This window comes from Cornus florida, unplaced genomic scaffold (assembly GCF_030987335.1).
Source record: "Cornus florida cultivar Cherokee Brave unplaced genomic scaffold, ASM3098733v1 CherokeeBrave_3.0.0_Hap2_Chr01, whole genome shotgun sequence".
Lineage (NCBI taxonomy): Eukaryota > Viridiplantae > Streptophyta > Magnoliopsida > Cornales > Cornaceae > Cornus > Cornus florida.
Window position 1 is genome coordinate 8,504,660 of NW_026775571.1, and position 23,287 is coordinate 8,527,946.

Below are 23,287 nucleotides of genomic sequence, written 5' to 3' on the forward strand. Positions count from 1 at the left end.
CTCATGATCTCTATAACCATATCCTAAACCAACCTTTATAGCTTTCATTAAATTATATATATCATTGATATAACATCCCATAAATAATTTTTTATGTATATAGCGCTTAACTCTTTGGTAACACTAAACCATAGGCTACTGCCTAAACTGATAAACAAAATCCGTGAAAAGTCAATTTAATAGGTGAAACTGACCTTTCTCCAAAAAGCACATTGCTTCCTATACGGAAGACATCCCAACCAACCATTTCCTGATAGAAAACTCGAATATACGAGTTCAACGATTTACAAAATCCGACTGCCGCCTCTAAACCGCACGCAATATTGTACAAAAAAGAGTATGTCACTCCGATGTATCCTTATATAAAGTCAAAGTCTTATTATATAACCTCGCTTCTATGCCAGACCAACCAGTGAGAGATCTGCACTACACACCATCCAAAACCCCAAACGTTGTCACACTAACCTCCTTGTGCCAACACTAGCACAGATAATAACTGAAAAGCGAAGTAACACTTTCAATTACCTATGCAAACCTAGGATATATGTCCTAAGCATATCCTCCATGATAAAAAATAATGCCTCGACCAAACCTCACTTCTAGAGATGAGAAACAAAGTTATTGCTCCCACACCTTTAGAAAATTCCTTTAGCATAGCACTGTTTATCTACTATAATAAATAACCACATGCTATAACTCCGTTATCAGTGCAATGTAGAACTAATACGAAAAGCCAAAGTAAACACTACTAGAATTAGTGTTCACAAGCGAACGTGCTCTATCCACTACTCTTAATCCATATGGAAGTAAAATCCCAACCAATGTCGGTAATTTCTACCCACTATCCTCTCCTGATTAGTCATACTCCCATTTTGATATAAGAAGTGGCTAAAATCGCCAATGATATCCAAGTATCAATTTTCCCCCTTCCTAACAGGTGATACTCTTAGAGACAGTTATGCACATGTCTGTATCTGTACCGCACCAAAACCAACATTGTATGTCGTGATGCAACTCATAACCATTTGACTGTACCGTAAAATTTATGAATTTTACATCTCAGTCACTCCAACCTTCCAAGCATCATTAAGACAACTACCAATCGTCCTTCAATACCCTAAGCTCATTTAAGTAAGGTACTACCTCCTCCAGGGTCAACTCCAATATTCTATGTTGACCTCTTCAATTTCCTTTTTAACAGCAAGTGTTATTTTTACACATGCTAAAACTCAACTGATTGCGCAATAACCATCGAAGGTTTAATTACCATATCGGTTAATAAAATTATCCTCCTCCCTATTACTTTCACTAGACAAACTTACTGTAAAGTGTGAATCATCACATCTATCTATCTAAGCTGTCCCGTGATCCATGATATTCACATGAACTGATATCTTACCAGTTCTAAAATAGACAAAATGAAGCTGATTTAATTTTATCAGTCAAGCAAGATCCTAACCAGAATCCTGACCCTTGTGTAGAATCAGTAATCTCTCAACTAAATCCGTGGAAACTACTCTGTCATTCCCACTCTAGTATGAGAAATGACAGCAAGGATCTAGCAATCTCTGATGGTCCGTGTAGATTATCTAATCCATATCAGACTTTGAGACAAAATCACTGTACCCCTCCTCTTGCCCATCCTTCAAACATCTCCTTCATTCCGTGAAGCATCATGTGTCCACCAAAATAAATAAAGGACGAAGAGTTGTTAACCCCAGTCCCTACATCCTCCATCTAAATTGTCTACAGAAAGTACCGTTAGTCTAGTACCACCAGCTTTAATCTACACCTAGTGTTTAATTTGGAGCATCGTCAAAAGCTAACTTTGCAACTAAATCCATACAATCTGATCCATGATAAACTTACCAATACAGAAAGTCAATCGATAATTCTATTTATCAAAAGTCAACTAACTACAACTTTTTCATATACACCGTGCACCTCCTCTTTATTTAGGTGTTCGGTCTCACCTGCCTGTCTTTGACATCCTACTTCTCTAATACAAGTAACTGTCTATTAGACTTCTTGTCTAACTGCAAAAGAATATGGAAGCTTTCCATCCTCCAAATAGTCAGCAATTTCCTAGCAACAACTATTTGTTGCAAAACGTGACCTAAAAAAAAAAAAGAATTCCCATATTATTTGTGCAAATGAAGAGACTCTGCTTCTTCCTCCATATACAACTCCGACAACCCATCCTAATGACGTGCCCTCATGAATAAAATTCTTCACTAAGAGTAGACTAATGAATAGTTAGTCCGTCTACTATCCTCAGTCGGTGTCATTCAAATGAGTACTTAAACCAGTACAAAATCCTCCTGCCGACTAGGGAACAACTTTTGAAATTTCCAAGAAGATGTTCAGCAAAGTTAGTATCTCCGATAAATCATCGTGACATTAAGGTATACCAAACTAATCTGGATTATTTGACTTGAACTGCTAGTTTAATTATCCCATCCTGAAAACATACCATAATTACGCATGTCTAGGTTCAATAAATTGGCTAGCATGTTGTATATCTACTAAATCCTATGACCACATGCTCAAAATCCTAGCGTAATTAACGTTATTCCTCCAAAACGATAGTTGGCTGATCAGACACTTGTGTCCCTAACTAAACCACATTCCCAATTCTGAATAATTGACAAAAAAAAAAAAAATAAATAAACACATAAGGAACAAACAATAAAATAAAATACAACCCTACTTAAAACATCGTAATTTCTAGAAAAGAAAATCCCATTTTTAAAACCAACCTTACCAGATCGGTTCACAATTTCCCTTTTATAGTTTTGTAGGTAACCATCCAACCTCGAAACATTTTCTTTAAACCATATTTCAAAACAAAATCCATTTGCCTCAGCAAATTCCAAAGGCTTAACCCTCAACCTCCTTATGTACGGAATGCAAACGGTCTATCGTAGCTTTATAAAGCAACCTAGAACGTCACAACCTAATCCCCATACTCTCCGGAATGTGATATATAAAAATTATTACTTTGTTCTGATAAGAACTCCATCCGATTCCTGAACCCTTGAAGAGTTCTTTTTTTTATCTACCATTTTTTTTTTAAAGGAAATACGAAAGTTTAACTATACATAGGTTCATCCACACCAACTCTACTAGTATCATTCACTACACTACTAGCGAATAAGATCACCCGCGTGCAATCCTTTATCTTCAAGATTCAATATCCTCTTTCTTGGATACGTTGAAATCTCCTTCACTAGAATCTTCTTCGGACTCCTATTCCTTGTTTGTCTCCTTTATGAGAACAACTGAAGTCGTGTTAGTCCCGTTAGGCGATGACCTAAAACACACTCCTAAATCTTTCCATGGCTTATACTTTTAGAAGTAGCGCCAATCCGAACTAAACATTTAATCCCAAGTTCTACTTCTGGCAAAGAACTCGATAACGTACTCCTTTACTCCCTTTGGGTCTGTATCACTTTCGCCTTGGACCCCATCCTCCTACTAGTGTCAACCATTCCATAACTATGAAATATAATTGACATCTGCTGCTCCTCCTAATGAACTGTAAATAGAGTACAATGAATCCTAATATGGCTCTAAGTTTTAAGAGACGCAACGCGGAAGTCATATACCGAAAGACACTCCTAAGGACACTAGAACTTGGAGTGCTCTGATACCAACTGTGATACCCCTCGATTCTAGAGTCACGGGTGAACAAGACTGAGCACAGATCCGAGGGATACCAGACAATTAATATGTAAACAAACAAAAGTACAAAAGAATTAAAAATAAAATAATACGCTGAAAAGAATTCAAAATATACAAATCCTCCAAATAATTAATTAATATAATTTAATCTTTCCAATTCATACAACTCGGGATTCCATCTAGTGGACCCCTAATAATCCCAATTGAAAATAAAATACAAAACCAACTTCCAAACTATAATATAGAAGGAAGTCTCACATAGTCGGAAGAGTGAATGCCTGTATCTGCTTTATCATGATCAAGCTCGAAGTTTGGTACTGACGAACAACTAAAAAATAAGAGTTGGTCAGGCCCACATGCAAGTTCCATTCTACTACAATCTATACAAAAACCCGATATGCAGATACATCCTAGACAGCTCGGCAATAACTAAAATAGTCCATATAGATATAGATACACACTATAGGACGCTCACTAGCCTAAAGTTTAGTTCAGCCTAAATAGCAGGTAACATGTAAATCACACTTTCCAGCGGCCATGTACACCTAGACCTACCAGGGAACATCAGTTATATCTAGTTACCTAACCTTTGCGATATGCGCACCCTAACCATGATCCTGAGACTCAAGCTCATATCACAGTACCATATGTATATATATAAAAATCCTTCCTAATACAAAAAAGTAAAACAAACATCCGTTATGTCGTTCAACTATTTTAGTTGACAGGACATGCATCCATGTAGGATTGAACTATTTTAGTTAATCCATTCCGTATATATGAATAGGTAGAACTTAGTGTTTTGATTTAATCATCGCCAATATGCCACCGTCCCATACTGGTGCATACAATGCAAATGATCCATAAATGAGGCACACTCAAATGAACATCAAATACATCCAGAGACAAACATAATAGAAATCAAATATAGATAAGATCCTATTATGCATCCAGTATATGATTATAATCATAGAACCTCCGTTTAAATTGCTAAAGTAATTATAAACAATTTAAACCATCCATATCCATCCAATAGACAAAACAAAAATTATAACAGTTTATCAATTAACATCCATAAAATGATATAATGATTACCAGAATTATAAACTGAGCACATTATACTAGAATTCCCAAATGATACTTTCATACTAGTTCATTTAAATTACTAAAACAAAATTAAATCCTTCTCAATCCTTGATGTCATGCAAATTAATATTTACATCTCGTAACGTCCATTCAAACCTCAATTATAAAACCTATGCATGATATAATGACACTCAGAAGTCTAAACTGCACATTATGCGAAACCCTAATAGTATTTTATACTAATCCATTTAAATTGGTTAAAACAAAACCAGCAAGTAAAACTTCCTCAACTCTTGACAACATGCAACTTAGTATCTAAAGCTCGTGATGTCTCTAACCATATCCTAAAGCAACCTTTCTGGCCTTCGTTAAATTTTATATATCATTGATATAACATCCCATAAGTTACTAAAACAAACTGGCCAATTAAACCTTCCTCCTTTCTTGACAGTATGCCAATTAAATGTTTATATTTCCTGATGTCTCCTAAGATTAGCACACTACCATATACTAGCTGTGTTAAGGGTTTAATAGGTTAATTTTAAACATTGAAAACCCCCCTTCAATTTCTAGAAATCACATTCAAGCCCTTGGAACCCAAAAACCTTCGGAAAACACCCATAGGTGTGCACTAACAAAGTGAGCCAGCTCCCCCATCAAGGGAGCCGGATCTCAAGCTTATAGAGCCGGCTCTCCCTCATAGAGAGCCGGCTCTCTCACCTAGGGAGCCGGCTCTCTCCATTAAGAAGTCGGCTCTCTCCCTAAAAGCCCCTCTCTACTTCGACCGTTCGACTTTTTCACTTCCGGCGAAGTTTCCAGTCTCTATCCCAATTGTTTTTAAACTTCTTGGGGTCCAATTTAAATCCAAACAATACTAGAAACTCCTCACATTCCCTTATGATTTAATTTACGAAAGTTTAAAACCTAATGGAAACAGTTTACGCAAAAGAAACAATTTCAGTTACAAAACGTAAGACAGTTATCAGTCTATCTATCATGCATAGCACATCCATTTTAAACGTTTAATTACCTTTTTGGAGACCATATAGAATGCACAAAACATAAGTTTATAGGAAGGGAATGGAATGAAACTTGCCTTTAGGTTTTGGTTTAAAACCTGTCAACGTCATCTCAAAATTCTCCGACGACTACCGATAATCGGTAAACCTCCTACTGCTCGATTTCAATCCCACAAGCCATCCCCTTCTTCCTCCTTGGTACCACCTTCAGTCCACGACTGAGATCCTAACTGATTCTCACAGTTTCCTCTCAAGCTCTCCTTTGTTATTCCCTCCAAGCACTAGTACATTAATAGGGTTTTTCCGACCCTAGTAGACATATATTGTTCTATATATATAAACGTTTATGAACCCAATTTCTAATTCCAACCAAATTACACTTCGGCTACATCACCCCATAATATAAAAACCCTATATACGACACATACAAATTATAATCAATTAAGTCATACAAGCCATCAAAGAAAACCCGTCAATTAAAACACCAAATAAATCAACTAAGTAAATTAAATAACAATTAAATAATTAATTTAAAATGATTACAATTAATCAATTAAACAAATAATAAAATAAATAAACAAAATAAACAATTACAATTAAACAAATAGCCAGATAATCACATTTAAATACACATAAAACAAATAATCAATTAAAATGCACAAAAAACAAATAATTAAATTCCAATTGTATCCTTTTGAGCAATAGGTATATTACATTCTTCCCCCTAACAAAAGGAATTTCATCCAAGGAATTCACGAAATTCTGAATTCTTTTATTGTAAATTCATTTCAATTCCATTGTGGACTTTGCTTCTGTTTATGAGCTCCACAGAATTCCAAATCCTCATAGTAAAGTTATGGTTCCTATAATTCTGAAACATAAAAACTACACGTAGGTTGTATCTCACAACCATTCCTCCTTACCCAATGCCTATACCAGGGTACAAATCCACAGTCCTCCAAGTGCTATAAAATATACGCACACAATTCCCATGTATATAGTGCTTAACACTTTGGTAATGCTAAACCATAGGCTACTGCCTAAACTGATAAACAAAATCCGTGAAAAGTCAATTTAATAGGTGAAACTGACCTTCCTCCAAAAAGCACAATGCTTCTTATACGGAAGACATCCCAACCAACCATTTCCCGATAGAAAACTCGAATATACGAGTTCAACGATTTACTAAATCCGACTGTCACCTCCAAACTACGCGCTATCTTGTACAAAAGAGAGTATGTTGATGAGCGCTGAAAAGTGTGAATTTAAACCCATTAAGCTTAGGTATTCTAGGACCTTTATATATCTTACTTTCCCGTTTTAGACTAATTTCGTGTTATTGCCCTTTTTAGTTGCTTATCCCCAAAATAAGCTAACTTAGCTAAATAAGAACATAATTGAAGCAATCTTGAGATGAATCAAAGAAAGGATCAAAGTAAGAGCAAAAGGAAGCAAGTGGTGGAAATTCAGTAAGTTCAATCGATCTGAAGAACTATTCGATCGATCCAACTTTGATTGATTTCAGCACTTTAAGATGGATCTGAACTATTTTGTCCTTATCCAAAGATCCCACAAAGTTCGATCGATCCAACTTTCTTCCAATCGATCGAAAAGATTCCATCTTATCCAGTTGTACCACCACACCTACCACTTTTGTCTCTTTCCCAAAAATATCTCCAAAATATCTTAGATTTGTCTTTATCCAAAAAGGCACCGCCATAGAGGATCTATCCAGCTTAAGTTTGATAGATCTGAGTCATATTTGATAGATCTAAGACAATGTTCGATCGATCGAACTTCCCCAAGTGCTAGAAAATTCAATTTCCAGCTCATTAAAAGTTGTCTCATATCCAATCATTGGGAGGAATATTGGTGTGTGAGCCCAGGACATTGGGGGTGACATTTTAACCTACCTATATAAAAAATATAAGCCATTCTTGATAGATACTTGAAAGACTTTTGACACAATTTGCATATCATATTCTTAGTGAGGAAGAAAAGAGGAAAAAAGGCTAGAGACACAAGCTTGGAGTTCTTCCATCAACCAAGAAGATGAGTAATTTCTACCATGGAGTTAGCCCTTGAGGGTTGGAAAACACCATCCATGAGTGGCTAGACATCCTCTTGGGACTAGAGTTAGCCCTAAGCATGCTTTCTACATCTTGATTTATGTATTTTTGAGGGGATTTGTATTGTGATATATGTTTTGACATTTTTATATATATAGATCTTGTTTATTCAGTGATTTGTGTGGTTTAATGCTTCCAATTAATTATTTCATTATATCCATATGTCTATGTATGCTAGAGTAGATGTTCATGTGTTTGTCTCTAGATTTTGTGTTATTGATGCATGTCTATGTGTATTGATGCTATAGATTTAGAAATTGTCAGGGCATAGTGCTTAATAGAATGCTCTTGTGGTTTATTTGATGGTTCATACTCATTTCTTGATGGATTGTACCTCTCCCTTTATTTAATTAGTTTAATTTCATGTCATTAGCTAAATTGTAGTGTAGTTGTAGTTTAGATGTTAAATGGGAGAACAATCCATGCATGTTGTTTGATGTTCCATACTTATGAAAACAAGTAGCATATGTCTTTAACCTTGTGATATGTTTGGATTCTGAGCTTAAAGAAAGGATTAATGTCTTAGTTTGATATATTATGCTATCCACTATGTTGCTTAGATAATATATGTTTAATTAGTCATCAATACTTGTTGAAACAACCACACACACACACTATTGTTGCAATACATGTTTTCCCCCTTATTAATCATTCATCAAGGGTGTAGAAAAGCTATGCTTAGTGGTGATCTCTAAAACCCAAGATCTTTCTCTCTTATTTTCTCTCTATTACATTTAATTGTTCACTTTAGTTTAAATTGCATCTTAGTATAATTCAATCACCAACCAATCTTTTGATCACTTGACCTACTAACCCTAATCTCGATTCCACAACCTTATATGACCCACCAATCCCTTGGGACAATCCCTACTCGCCCTAGCTATATTTTTAATGAAAGGTAGTAGTGAAAAATTTATAAATGTAAAACTTGGCCACACTCATCTTAGTCTATTTTGCAAGCTTTGGGTGCATCGCGACAAAGCACCACCATATGTCACTCTAATGTATCCTTATATAAAGTCAAGGTCTTATTATATAACCTTGCTTCTATGCCAGACCAACCAGTGAGAGATATACACTATGCACAATCCAAAACCCCAAACGTTGTCATACTAACCTCCTTGTGCCAACACTAGCACAGATAATAACTGAAAAGCGAATTAACACTTTCAATTACCTATGCAAACCTAGGATATATGCCCTAAGCATATCCTCCATGATTAAAGATAATGTCTCGACCAAACCTCCCGTTTAGAGATGCGAAACAAAGTCGTTGCTCCCACACCTTCAAAAAATTCCATTGACATAGCACTTTTTATCTACTATAAGAAATAACCACATGCCATAACTCCGTTATCAGTGCAATGTAGAACTGATACGAAATGCCAAAGTAAACACAACTAGAATTAGTGTTCACAAGAAAACGTGCTCTATCCACTACTCTTAATCCATATGGAATTAAAATTCCAACCAATGTCGGTAATTTTTACCCACCATCCTCTCCTGATTAGTCCTACTCCCATTTTGATATAGGAAATGGCTAAAACCGCCAATGATATCCAACTATCAATTTTCCCCCTTCCTAACAGGTGATACTCTTGAAGACAGTTATGTACATGTCCGTATCCGTACAGCACCAAAACCAACATTGTATGTCGTGATGCAACTCATAACCATTTGATTGCACCGTAAAATTTATGAATTTTACATCTTAGTCACTCCAACTTTCCTAGCATCATTAAGACAACTACCAATCCTTCTTCAGTACCCTAAGCTCATCAGAGTAAGGTACTACCTCCTCCAGGGTCAGCTCCAATATTCTATGTTGACCTCTTCAATTTCCTTGGTAACAGCAAGTGTTATTTTTACATATGCTATAACTCAACTGGTTGCGCAATAACCACCGAAGGTTTAATTACCATATCGGTTGATAAAATCATCCTCCTCCCGATTACTTTCACCAGACGAACTTATGGCAAAGTGTACATCACCACATCTATCCATCTAATCTGTCTCGTGATCCATGTTATTCATATGAACTGATACTTTACCAGTTCAAAAATAGACAAAATGAAGCTCATTTAATTTTATCTGTCAAGCAATATCCCAACCAGAATCCTGACCCTTGTGTAGAATCAGTAATCTCTCAACTAAATCTGAGTAAACTGCTCTGTCATTCCCACTCTAGTATGAGAAATGCCTGCAAGGATCTAGCGATCTCTGATGGTCCATCTAGATTATCTAAGAGATATGAAACTTTAAGACAAAATCACTGTGTCCGTCCTCCTGCCCGTCCTCCAAACATCTGCTTCATTCCCTGAAGCATCATGTGTCCACCAAAATAAATAAAGGATGAAGAGTTATGAACCTCAGTCCCTACATCCTCTATCCAAATTGTCTACAGAAAGTACCGTCAGTTTGGTACCACCAGCTTTAATCTGCACCTAGTGTTTAATTTGGAGCATCGTCAAAAGCTAACTCTGCAACTAAATCCATACATTCTGATCCATGATAAACTTACCGATACAGAAAGTCAATCGATAATTCTATTTATCTAAAGTCAACTAACTGCAACTTTTTCATATACACCGTGCATCTCTTTTTATTTAGGTGTTCGGTTTCACCTGCCTGCCTTTGACATCCTACTTCTCTAACACAAGTAAGTGTCTATTAGACTTCTTTTCTAACTGCAAAAGAATATGGAACCTTTCCATCCTCCAAATAGTCAGCAATTTTCTGGCAACAACTATTTGTTGCAAAACGTGACCTAAAAAAAAAAAAAAGAAAAAAAAAATTCCCCATATTATTTGTGCAAATGAAGAGACTTCGCTTCCTCCTCCATATGTAACTCCAACAACCCCTCCTAATGACACACCCTCATAAATAAAATTCTTTACTAAGAGTAGGCTGATGAATAGTTTGTCAGTCTACTATCCTCAGTCGGTGTCATTCCAATGAGTACTTAAACCAGTACAAAATCCTCTTGCCGACTAGGGAACAACTTTTGAAATTTCCAAGAAGATGTTCAGCAAAGTTAGTATCTCCGATAAATCATCGTGACGTTAAGGTATACCAAACTAATCTGGATTATTTGACTCAAACTGCTGGTTTAATTATCTCATCCTGAAAATATACCATAATTACGCATGTCTAGGTTCAATAGATTAACTAACATGATGTATATCTCCCAAATCCTATGACCACATGCTCAAAATCCTAGCGTAATTAATGCTATTCCACCAAAACGATAATTGGTTGATCACACACTTGTGTCCCCAACTAAACCACATTCCCAATCCTGAATAATTGACGAAAAAAAAATAAACACATAAGGAACATACAGTAAAATAAAATACAACCCTACTTTAAACATCGTTCTTTCTAAAAAAGAAAATCCTTTTTTTAAAACCAACCTTACAAGAATCTTCTTCGGACTCCTATTCCTTGTTTGTCTCCTTTACGAGAACAACTGAAGTCTTGTTAGTCCCGTTAGGCGATGACCTAAAATACACTCCTAAATCCTTTCTTGGCTTATACTTTTAAATGTAGCACCAACCGGAACTAAACATTCGATCCCAAGTTCTACTTCTGGCAAAAAACTCGATAATGTACTCCTTTACTCCCTTTGGGTCTGTATCGCTTTCGCCTTGGACCCCAACATCCTCTTAGTGTCAACCATTCCATAACTATGAAATATAATTGACATCTGCTGCTCCTCCTAACGAACCGTAAATAGAGTACAATGAATCCTAATATAGCTCTAAGTTTTAAGAGACGTAACGCGGAAGTCATATACCAAAAGACACTCCTAAGGACACTAGAACCTAGAGTGCTTTGATACTAACTGTGATACCCCTCGATTCTAGAGCCACGGGTGATCAAGTCCGAGCACAGATCCGAGGGATACCATATAATTAATATGTAAACAAGCAAGAGTACAAAAGAATTAAAAACAAAATAATACGCTGAAAAGAATTCTAAATGTACAAATCCTCTAAAATAATTGATAAATATAATTTAATCTTTCCAATCCGTACAACTCGGGAATCCATCCAGTGGACCCCTAATAAACCCAATTGAAAATAAATTACAGAACTAACATCCAAACTATAATATAGAAGGAAGTCTTATGTAGTCGGAATAGTGAGTGCCTGTATCTGCTTCATCATCGATCAAGCTTTAAGCCTGGTACTGACGAACACCTGAAAATAAGAGTGGGTTAGCCCACATGCAAGTTCCATTCTACTACAATCCATACATAAACCCGATACGCAGATACATCCTAGACAGCTCGGCAATAACTAAAATAGTCCATATAGATATAGATACATACTATAGGACGCTTACTAGCTTATAGTGTAGTTCAGCTTGAATAACAAGTAACATGTAAATCATGTTTTCCAGCAGCCATGTACACCTAGACCTACTAGGGAACATAAGCTATATCTAGTTACCCAATCTTTGCGATATACGCACCCTAACCATAATCCTGAGACTCAAGCTTATATCATAGTACCATATGTATATATATAAATCCTTCCTAATACAGAAAAGTAAAACAAACATCCAGTATGTCATTCAACTTTTTTAGTTGATAGGATATGCATCCATGTTGGATTTAACTGTAGGATTTAACTGTTTTAGTTAATCCATTCCGTATGTATGAATAAGTAGGACTTAGCGTTTTGATCTAATCATCCCCAATATGCCACCGTCCCATACCGGTGCATATAATGCATATGATCTATAAATGATGCACACTCAAATGAACATCAAATACATCCAGAGACAAACATAATAGAAATTAAATATAGACAAGTTCCTATTATGCATTGTGACGGCCCTGGTTTTTAGGCCATCGCATCTTGTGATGAACCAAACGTAGATCGGACAACGAATCCAGAATGCGGGAGTAATAAACAAGACAATGGTCTCCCAAGGTACAACACACCTCTAAGACACTTTGATGACCTTCCATGAGGTCGTGGAACTCAATGAGAACTGACGCGGAAGTGAAAGATCGAAAATATGAAAAATAAGTCCCTAGGGGCAAAATAGTCATTTTACATGGACTTCTCTAGAATGTATATTATTCCCAAGACATATCCATGACTTCCCGTGAAGTCACAGAACTCAAAAAAAAGTAGCGGAAGCGAATTACAAGAAACCCGAACAAAAATAGCGCCAAGGGGAAAATGGTCATTTCTGAAAATATAGATTCAGGTGCTACTGAGTACACCAATGGAAAGACAATGAAATATTAAACAAGATGGACTCAAGAATCGCTTGATTCGGAGTCCGGACGAAGGAGAAACGGCAAAATAACGAAAAACAGACATACAAAGCAAAAAGGGTAAACTGGTAATTATCCAGGATGATCCAGGTGTAACCAAGCATTCCATTGGAAAGATAGCAAAAAAATAGTCAAGTTCAAAAAAAATTTTACTCGATTTGGAGTCCGAACGAGGGAGAAAGGTCAAAAACAAAAAGAGGGGTCATGATAGCTACAGTGCTGTCGAACCACTGTTGCTGCAACTGAGAGTAAAAACGGGCATCTAAACGGACTTTTTTGGAAAAACTCAGAAAAGAAGCCCCCCTTAAAATCAACTTTTCTACCTAAAAGTATATATAAAAAAAAAAAATGCATTGCAAAATATCCAGAATGCCCCCAAGAAAATTAGGTCAAAAGGATAAAAATCATTCTTAGTTACTGCCCAAGGAAAGGAAATGGGGTTTCGGGAGGTTTTTAAATTGCCTAAATTGAAAATGCAATCTTAAAATACACCCACCTGACAGCACAGGCGAAAATGAAAAAAACACATTGCGAAATACCCCTGGAACAGAATAGGGTAAAAACTCAAAAAAAAACAACCTTAAGTTTTTTATTTCATCAAGAATGGTATTGTGTGTCAAAGTGAACATGCAAGCATACGTAATATGATAAAGTAGACATACTACAATGTCCTACGGCCTCATTACAATCCATTTACAAGTTTTGGCATACCAAACCTTAAATTCTCACAAATAGGCTACAATGGCAATACTTTAGTTTTAAATAAGGCATACTTGTAATCTTTAAAGTAAATGGCATCAAAAAGAGTACTTAGATACACATTACAAGAAGGAAGCCATTTTAGCTTCTAAAATACCATATATCCATGGTATATAAAAGTATGATATCAAAAATAAAGCATGCTAAACACATGCATGTTAACAAGAACACTTTAAATGAAGCTTCAAATCTCCAAACCACCCAAGGCAAGCGTAAATCTCCGAATCTTGAATCTTGTACCTGAACAATAACCCCAGTAACTTCGGGGTGAGTAACATAAAGCTACTTATAGGAAATGAGCATGCATCGACTTAATTTCTTACAGATTTTTACATTAACATGATATAATTCAAAAGGGTCATGCCACCTAACGTCTATGTCAAAGGTGTGACTCATGGAGCATCTTAAGCTACCATATTACATTTCTAGCATAAATCACATCATTCATGCAATTCAAATAACATAGAAGTATGCTATACAAAGCAACAAGATATGGATTATCAAAGTCCTCAACCTGAAATCTAAAACACGAAAACAACTTAGATCATGCCACCTAACGTCTATATTCTAAATGAATCTATAGGATCGTTCCTAAGCTACACTTGAATATCAAAATACAAATCACAATATCGATGCAATTTCACCAACATTAGAACTTCCAATACAATGCATAAAGCATGATTTCTCTAAGTTAACATCTTGAAACTTAAAATGGGATGTAACAACCCTGGTTTTTTAGGCCAGCGTGTCCTGTGATGAACCGTAAGGATGATCCGATAACGGATCCGAATGCGGAAGCGAAAACAGAAAACAAGACTCTAAGAAGTCAAAGTAACCTTCCATGAGGTCGTGGAACTCAACAAGAACTGATGCAGAAGCAAAAGATCGAAAATATGACAAATAAGCCCCCAGGGGCAAAATAGTCATTTCTAAAAACTGTAGATTCAGGTGCTCCTGGGGTAGCCAAATAAGGCTTAGCTGATTGTATTACTAAAGAGTCAATTTGAACAATTAGAAATTGACCCGATTTTAGGTGTGGTCCGTTTTTGGCTATACATACATTTTTGCAAATAAACTGTCCAAGACTAATTATTGTAGATGTCTCTTCACAATAATTGTGATGGAAAAATACCAATTGAAATTTAATGGATTCAAAAAGATATTACCACCGAGCACACCACTGGAAGGACAACGAAAAACTAGTCAAGATGGACTCAAGAATCGCATGATTTGGAGTCCGGACGAACGAGAAACGGCATGACGAAGAAAAATGAGCACTTAAGGAAAAAAGGGTAAACTGGTAATTATCCAGGAAGAACCGGGTGCAACCGAGCACACCGTTAGAAAGACAGCAAAAAATTAATCAAGTTTAAAAAAAATTCACTTGAATCGGAGTCCATATGAAGGAGAAAAGCCCAAAAGAAGAGTTGACGTCGCGGCGGCCCGACGAGGGACAACCCCATGTGCACGCCCATGCGCGCGCCCATACATGCTGCGCGCACGCTGGGTGCACCATGGCTGGCAGCAACAGCCCATAAAGCTGCTATGGGGTTATTTTTTAGAAAAGTCCAGAACAGAGGCTGAATTTTGAGACCTAGATGAACTTTTTTGCAAAAACACAAAGAAGAAACCTCCCTCAAAATTGAGTTTTCTACGTAACCCATGGAGAATTAAAAAAAAAAACTCAATGTAGAATGGCCGAAATGCCCCTCCATGAAATCTGGTCATGGAGGTCCAAAAAGCTGCTATGTTGAAACACTGAGAGCTGAACTTCGTAAGCGATTTCCGATATCAAGACGACATTTTATGGAAAAACACGGAAAAGAAACCCCCCCTAAAATCATGTTTTCTATTCAACCATGTTGAAAGAAAAAAATAAAACCACCGTAAAAAGTCTATAATGCCCCTAGATCAGAATCTGCAAAAAAAGTGCGAAATGAATTCACAAGAGGCGCAAAACACAAATGATAAGGTTTTGCCCGGAAAAGACCATGCACGCAAATGTAACTTACCTATTTGGACGTGCTACAATGGTCCACGACTTAAAAATACCACCGATACAAAATCCGACCCCCCAACGGGCAAAAAGGCAAAAATGGAACTTTAAATGAAAACTCAGAATCCAAAAATACAAAACGGGATCAAATGACTGTTTGACCCTTGGCCACACTTCAAACATAATTTATGACACCCTATGAGAGAATGAGAATGGAATTCCCACACCCGATGCAACCATGGTGAAGCAACGACTTGCGATTTTTTAAGATTTTCACAATATTTCATGAAGTTAAAAAGTACATAGAAGACAATATAATGGTCATTGGCCTCCGACCTCATCTCATACATATCAAATACATTGAAAGGAGTGTACTTAAGTGCACATTATATACATAGAATAAAATATAAATATTTTGTCTACAAAATGACATTTCATGCTAACATTTGCATGAAATGGAAACTTGAAAGCTACACGACATCCATGGAATGCTAGGCATCATGAACCAAGTCTTCGTACCTGAAATATGCCCTAGTATCATAGGGGAGAGTAACATAAAGCTACTCGTAGGAGATGAGCATGCATCGACCTAACATTTTACAAATTTATCACCTTAAGGTGAAACTTGTTAAAGGGGCTCATGCCACCTAACGTCTATGTCCAAGTGAGACTCGGGGAGCATCCTAAGCTACCTTAGAGTCGAAGCAACAAGAATCATGATATACATACGTGTATGAAACGAATCATGGTTGGGATAATCCAAAGAACACGACAAGAAGAATGCTTGAGCATTGATTAACATGAATTGCATTTTCAATACAATTGAACTAGGTCTACAGTAATCCATACAACATGACAAAAGCATATTTGAATACAAGTTAACAAGAATCACATTATCCATGCAATTCAACAACAAAAGAGCATGTTATCAAATGCAACAAGGTTTAAGTTCTTAAAGCCATCAACTTTGAATGTAAAGCACAAAATAACAGTAGGGGTTCATGCCACCTAACGTCTATGTTATAAATGAATCAATAGGATCAATCCTAAGCTTTATTAGAACATCAAAACACGATTTTCAATATCGATGCAATTTAACCAACATTGGAACTTCCAATACAATGCATAAAACACAATTTCGCAAAGTTAACATCCTGTAACTTAAAATGGAATGACAAATAAGAAACAACAAGTTATAACATCATCTAGTTATCAACTTGAAAATGAAATGCGAAATCAAACAAAGTGGATACTCGGACATCATGCCGGATCAGACCGACAACATAGTTACTTTAGGGTTACTAGCCCGTGGGTAACCTCCCTATGTGCACATTAGACTATATATAGAAGGACTATCCCCCGTATTAGAACCACGTCCTAGCTATAGTCAAACAACGACATCCCCAAGTTTCCAAAATCAACAAGTTGTGCAACAACGCATATATCAACAAGAATATGCAAGATAATCAACTATCTACTAAGCACAACCAAATTTGGAAACCTATACAATACATGCTCTAAATCCACAACTAATATGATACGATGAATGTCGAATCTTCAGTGTGCGATTCGTTACACGCTATGCATGAAAGATGTTAAACACGAAGTGTGCAAATCATTACACAAGGCAACAATATATTCAATAAGGAAAACATATTCTCATGAATACAAACATAGCAACTATGTTATCCAATGTTCAAAATATAACAAAATGAATATACAACAAGTCCAAGTCCATGATTTGAATATAGAAACCACTTCTAAAACACAACTAGATCATGGAGCAAATTGATGGAATTTAAATAGATAAACACAATTAAATTCTCTAGATTCTGATTCAATTCCAAATAACCTCAATTTAATACATATTAAAGGACATGGCATGGTCATCACCTATATCCACTCTAAAACTCAATTAGGTTGTTGAAATAACCAAGTAGAACTTTAATTAAATCATGCTAATTTTAATATCAAGGTTCTAAAATATCTTCTAATAGTCCCAAATTAATATATGCTAGTAACAAGTCATGATCAATACAATTATAAAGTTAAAAACTTAATCAAGCTAAGGGGACCATTAAATAGATTTTAATTAATTCTTTTAATTAAAATCCCTAGATTTTTAAACTTAACCAAATGCTCTCAATTTAACCTATCTTAGAGAACATGCCAAGGACTAATGAAATATCACTTTACAAGTTTATTTCATTCAATTTACGACCATGCGAATTAAACTTTCACTAAAGTTAAATATAAAACAAAAGTTGCAATTCTCATGCAATAAATCCCAATTTAATACATGTGAACAATCATACCAAAACTTAATTTTCTAGCATGCCACAAAACAATTCCAAGTTGTATATCACCATGAGGATTAAATCTTAAACATGGAATTTAATTAAATAAAAGGTTTCAAAACCTAACCAAATATTCTAAATCAAATATATGTGAAGCTATATAGCATGTAAATCAATAATATCAAATCAGAATTCAAATAGAGTAAATAGTGCACTCGGGGCAAATTAATTAATTAATAATTACTAATTTTCAAAATACCTCCAATTACTTTCAAATTCAGCTATGTTGAAGAGCATGATAAGGCCTAATTTAATATGCTAACACATATTAATTTCAAGCTAGTTAAGGCCATGTGAATTAAACTTTCACCTAAGATAAATATTATATAAAATCTTTAATACTTATTCAAATGTTCCAATTTTAATACACGACAATGAGCATATCAAGGGGCAATATAAAATCATGCTACATGTTTAAACCAAGTCATGAGCAACCGGGAAAATTAGATCCCGTACAAGAAAAATAAATAATAAAATCTCTAGATTTTATATTTAATCATGCAAACAAGTAATATAAGCATCACAAGCATGCTATATAACAAGAATTTAAAGCTAGAACATCCCCTACCTCAATTTGAGATGAAAATCTCAAATGCCATCAAAATGGAACGGCTCCGAATCCGACGAAACTACTAGGTTTTGTCGGGGACAACGCCGTGAACATAACCCCCATGAAAGCCCCATCAAAATCATAACTTGACCTCAAAACCAAACTCAAGAAATGGTCAAAACTGAATTCTAATAAGGGGTAAAGGTAGAGCACGGCGAGGGGAACAACAAACGTTAAGGCCGAAGACTTTCCATCAAGGAAAAGTGAACCGAAAGAGGAGAGAGAAGATGGCAGCATCCCTTGGGCTGCCATGGGAGCTCCAGGTCGTGCATGAAGAGGGGAGAAGATGAAAAATGAAATATCTCACCCCCCTTTTATAGAAATCTCAAAAAGTGCCCCGAACGGGCCCCGCCGGGTCTGAAAAAGTAAAATTTGAGCAGACGCGCTCAAATGGCAAAACTTTGTAAACAAAAAAGATTCAAAATGATAAAATATGAACAACGGAAGAAACTGTGTCAAAAATCGAGTCCGGAGCAGAAAGTTATGCCCCGAACAAGTTCGGCGGCAATTGAGTCCAAAAACTCTGAAACTGGAGAAAAATGATTAGAAGGAAATTCTATGAATTTACGAGTCAACGAAAAGTGAAAATGAATCCCGTACGAGGATCCAGGCTCAAAATAAGATATTTTGCAATAACTTTCATTAATTGCACAATGGCCCCTCCAAAAAGTGAAAACTGCACTTATGACCCAGAATGAAAATATCTTCCAAAAATATTTTCTTAAAAACCCCTGAAATAAAGTATCTTCAAAAGATATTTACGAAAAACACCCCAAGAAAAGAAAATAATTTCAAAGAACTTTGCATCCATGCCCCTATGGACACCGGGATCAACCAGAGTACTTTCTTCCAAAAGTAAAGATACGTATTTTGTGGAACCCACTTAAGATGGAGACACATGAAGTCAAAAACCAACTCCGAGCATGAGAAGTGAGGTTTTGCCAAAAACTGACAAACAGAGATAAGACAGAATAGGGAAAAAGACGAAATAGTGCATAGTGTCAAAAAACGAAAAATGTGAAAATGACTCAATCCTCAAAGAACGTTGTCAATCCACGGAAAAGAGTCTCAGGAACCAATTCCGAGCACTCGAGATGACACTAAGCGACACGAAACAGAGCTTAGAAAAGAAAATTAAACAAAAAAAATTCATTCGTAAAATTTCAGGAAAAATGAAAGGAAGGCAAATGATTGGGTCGTTACATGGGAAATCAAATAAGGAACAACAAGTTACAACATCATCTAGTTATCAACTTGAAATGAATTGCAAAATCAAACAAGGTGGATACTTGGACATCACACGGGTCAAACCGACATCATAGTTACTTTAGGGTTACGAACCCATGGGTAACCTCCCTATGTGCGCACTGGACTTATAGAGGGACAATCCCCCGTACTAGAACCAAGCCCTAGCCTTAGTCATAATAACGACATCCCAAGTTTCCAAAATCAACAATTTGTGCAACAACATATATGTATTAACATAACATATATTTATACAATGTAAAGCCATCAACCATGCACAAACCAATTTTGGAAACACAATACACTATAATGGCATAAAGAATGTTGAATAATCATTATGCAACTTGTTACTCTTTATAACAATGTCCATCAATATTAAGAATATAATCCCATAATTATAGTACAAGTCTATAATTATGATTTAAACATGCAATTAGCATACAATACATACTCAAATCATTAATACAACAAGGATAGAAATTAATTAAACAAAACAATTAATTTCTCTAATTTTAATTTCTCATCCAAACATGCTCAATTTAATATGTGTTCAAGAACTTATCATGATCATTACATATATCATTTCAAAACTTGATTTAAGTCATAAGAACACGTAAATAAAAATTAATTAAATTAATTAACTAATTCCTCTATATTTCAAAACAACCCTAAATGACTTCAAATTAACATAAGTTACGAATCAAGTCATAGCCTTTCCAAAAATCATGTCTTAGCTAAATTTCATGCAAGATATAATTAACTACTCACTTAAATTTTAGATTAGAGACATGTATTCCATTTGTATCAAGATATTAAAACATATAAAGCATCAAAGACATAATTTAGAACACCCCTACCTCATAAGAGGATTGTTCCTCTTGAATCCAAGGAAAGCAAAGGAATTTCAAGTTTTCCTTTTAGCGTTATAAAGAGGAAGATGAGGCAAGGCTTTTGCATTCCAAGCTCAATGATCTAAGGTGAGTAGAAGGTGGTAAAAAATGAAGTCAAAGCCTTAAACCAAGCTTGTCTTCAATGGTGGCTAGGTTAGGGTTCTTGAAAGAAAAGAGATGAAATGAATAAAAAGAAATGAAAACCCTAAGTTCAATTTCGTGGGATTCTCCACTCACTAGGTGCTCTTGCACTACCTCTCTTACACACACTTGCAAGACTAAAGGTGAGTCCTACACTTGTCATGAATCTAAGTAAGCTTCCTAGATTAAATATCAAGCCTACACTTGTCAACCATCCAAGCCAACATGTGGTCCAATCCTAGGCCAACAAATGGGTGAATCTCCACCCTCTATGTGTCACAAGATTATGCCTCCAAGTCTCCCCACCCTAATGCCAACAAGTGGTACCATGAGAATGTGACACTTATCACATTTTTCATAAATTGCGAAAAAGGTCCTTTTTGAAAATATCCTCCAAATTAAATTACAAAATGGTCCCTAGGACGAAAAATAATTACTTTGCATAATTACACTAAAACCCCACAAGTTAAGAATATTACAAAAAGGTTATGCATCCATACCCTTTACAAAAAAAGTAAACACTTAGCATGCTTTTCTAAGAAAGTAAAAATACACATAGCATGGAATTTAAATATTGTGGGTGCATGCAAAAGCAGAATCAAATCCGAACACAAAAAGTGAGGTGCCGACAAAGTGACAAATGGGAAAAAGACGAAAAGTGAATAGTGTCGAAAAACGAAAAATGTGAAAATGACGCGGTCCTTAAAAGAAGTTGTCAATCCAAAAGAAAGGGTCTCAAAAACCATTTCCGAGTACCCGAGACAACACTAAGTGACAAGAAATTAAACCCAGAAAAGAAATTTCAACGAAAAAAAAAAAAATTCATCCGTAAAATTCTAAGGAAAAAAGGAAAGGAAGGAAATGGCCAGGTCATTACATGCATCCAATATATGATTATAGTCATATAACCTCCATTTAAATAGCCAAAGTAATTATAAACAATTTAAACCATCCATATCCATCCAATTGACAAAACAGAAATTATAACAGTTCATCAATTAACATCCATAGCATGATATAATGATTATCAAAATTATAAACTGAGCATTATACTAGAATTACCAAATGATACTTTCATACTAGTTCATTTAAATTACTAAAACAAAGACTAGTAATTAAATCCTCCTCAATCCTTGACGGCAAGCAAATTAATATTTACATCTCGTGACATTCATTCAAACCTCAATTATAAAACCTGTGCATGATATAATGACACTCAGAAGTCCAAACTGCACATTATATGAAACCCCAATAGTATTTTATACTAACCCATTTAAATAAAACAAAATCAGCAAGTAAAACTTCCTCAACTCCTGACAGCACGTAACCTAGTATCTAAAGCTCATGATGTCTATAACCATATCCTAAACCAACCTTTCTGGCCTTCGTTAAATTGTATATATCAATGATATAACATCCCAAAAATAATTTCTTTCTAGTCCGTTTAAGTTGCTAAAACAAACTAGCCAATTAAACCTTCCTCCTTCATTAACAACATGCCAATTAAATGTTTATATGTCATGATGTCTCCTAAGATTAGCACACTAGCATATACTAACTGTGTTAAGGGTTTAATAGGTTAATTTTAAACATTGAAAACCCCCCTTGACTAACCAGAAATCACATTCAAGCCCCTGGAACCCAAAAACCTTCGAAAAACACCTGTAGGTGTGCACCAACTAAGGGAGCTGGCTCCCCCATCAAGGGAGCCGGCTCTCAAGCTTCTAGAGCCGGCTCTCCCTCATAGAGAGCTGGCTCTCTCACCTAGGGAACCGGCTCCCTCCATTAGGGAGCCGGCTCTCTCCCTGAGAGCCCTTCTCTGCTTCGTCCGTTCGTCTTCTTCGCTTCTGGCGAAGTTTTCAGTCTCTGTCCCAAGTGTTCTTAAACTTCTTAGGGTCTAATTTAAATCCAAATAGTACTAGAAACTCCTCACATTTCCTTATGATTTAATTTACCAAAGTTTAAAACCTAATCGAAATAGTTTATGCAAGAGAAACAATTTCAGTTACAAAACGTAAGACAGTTATCAATTTATCTATCATGCATAACACATCCATTTTAAATGTTTAATTAACTTC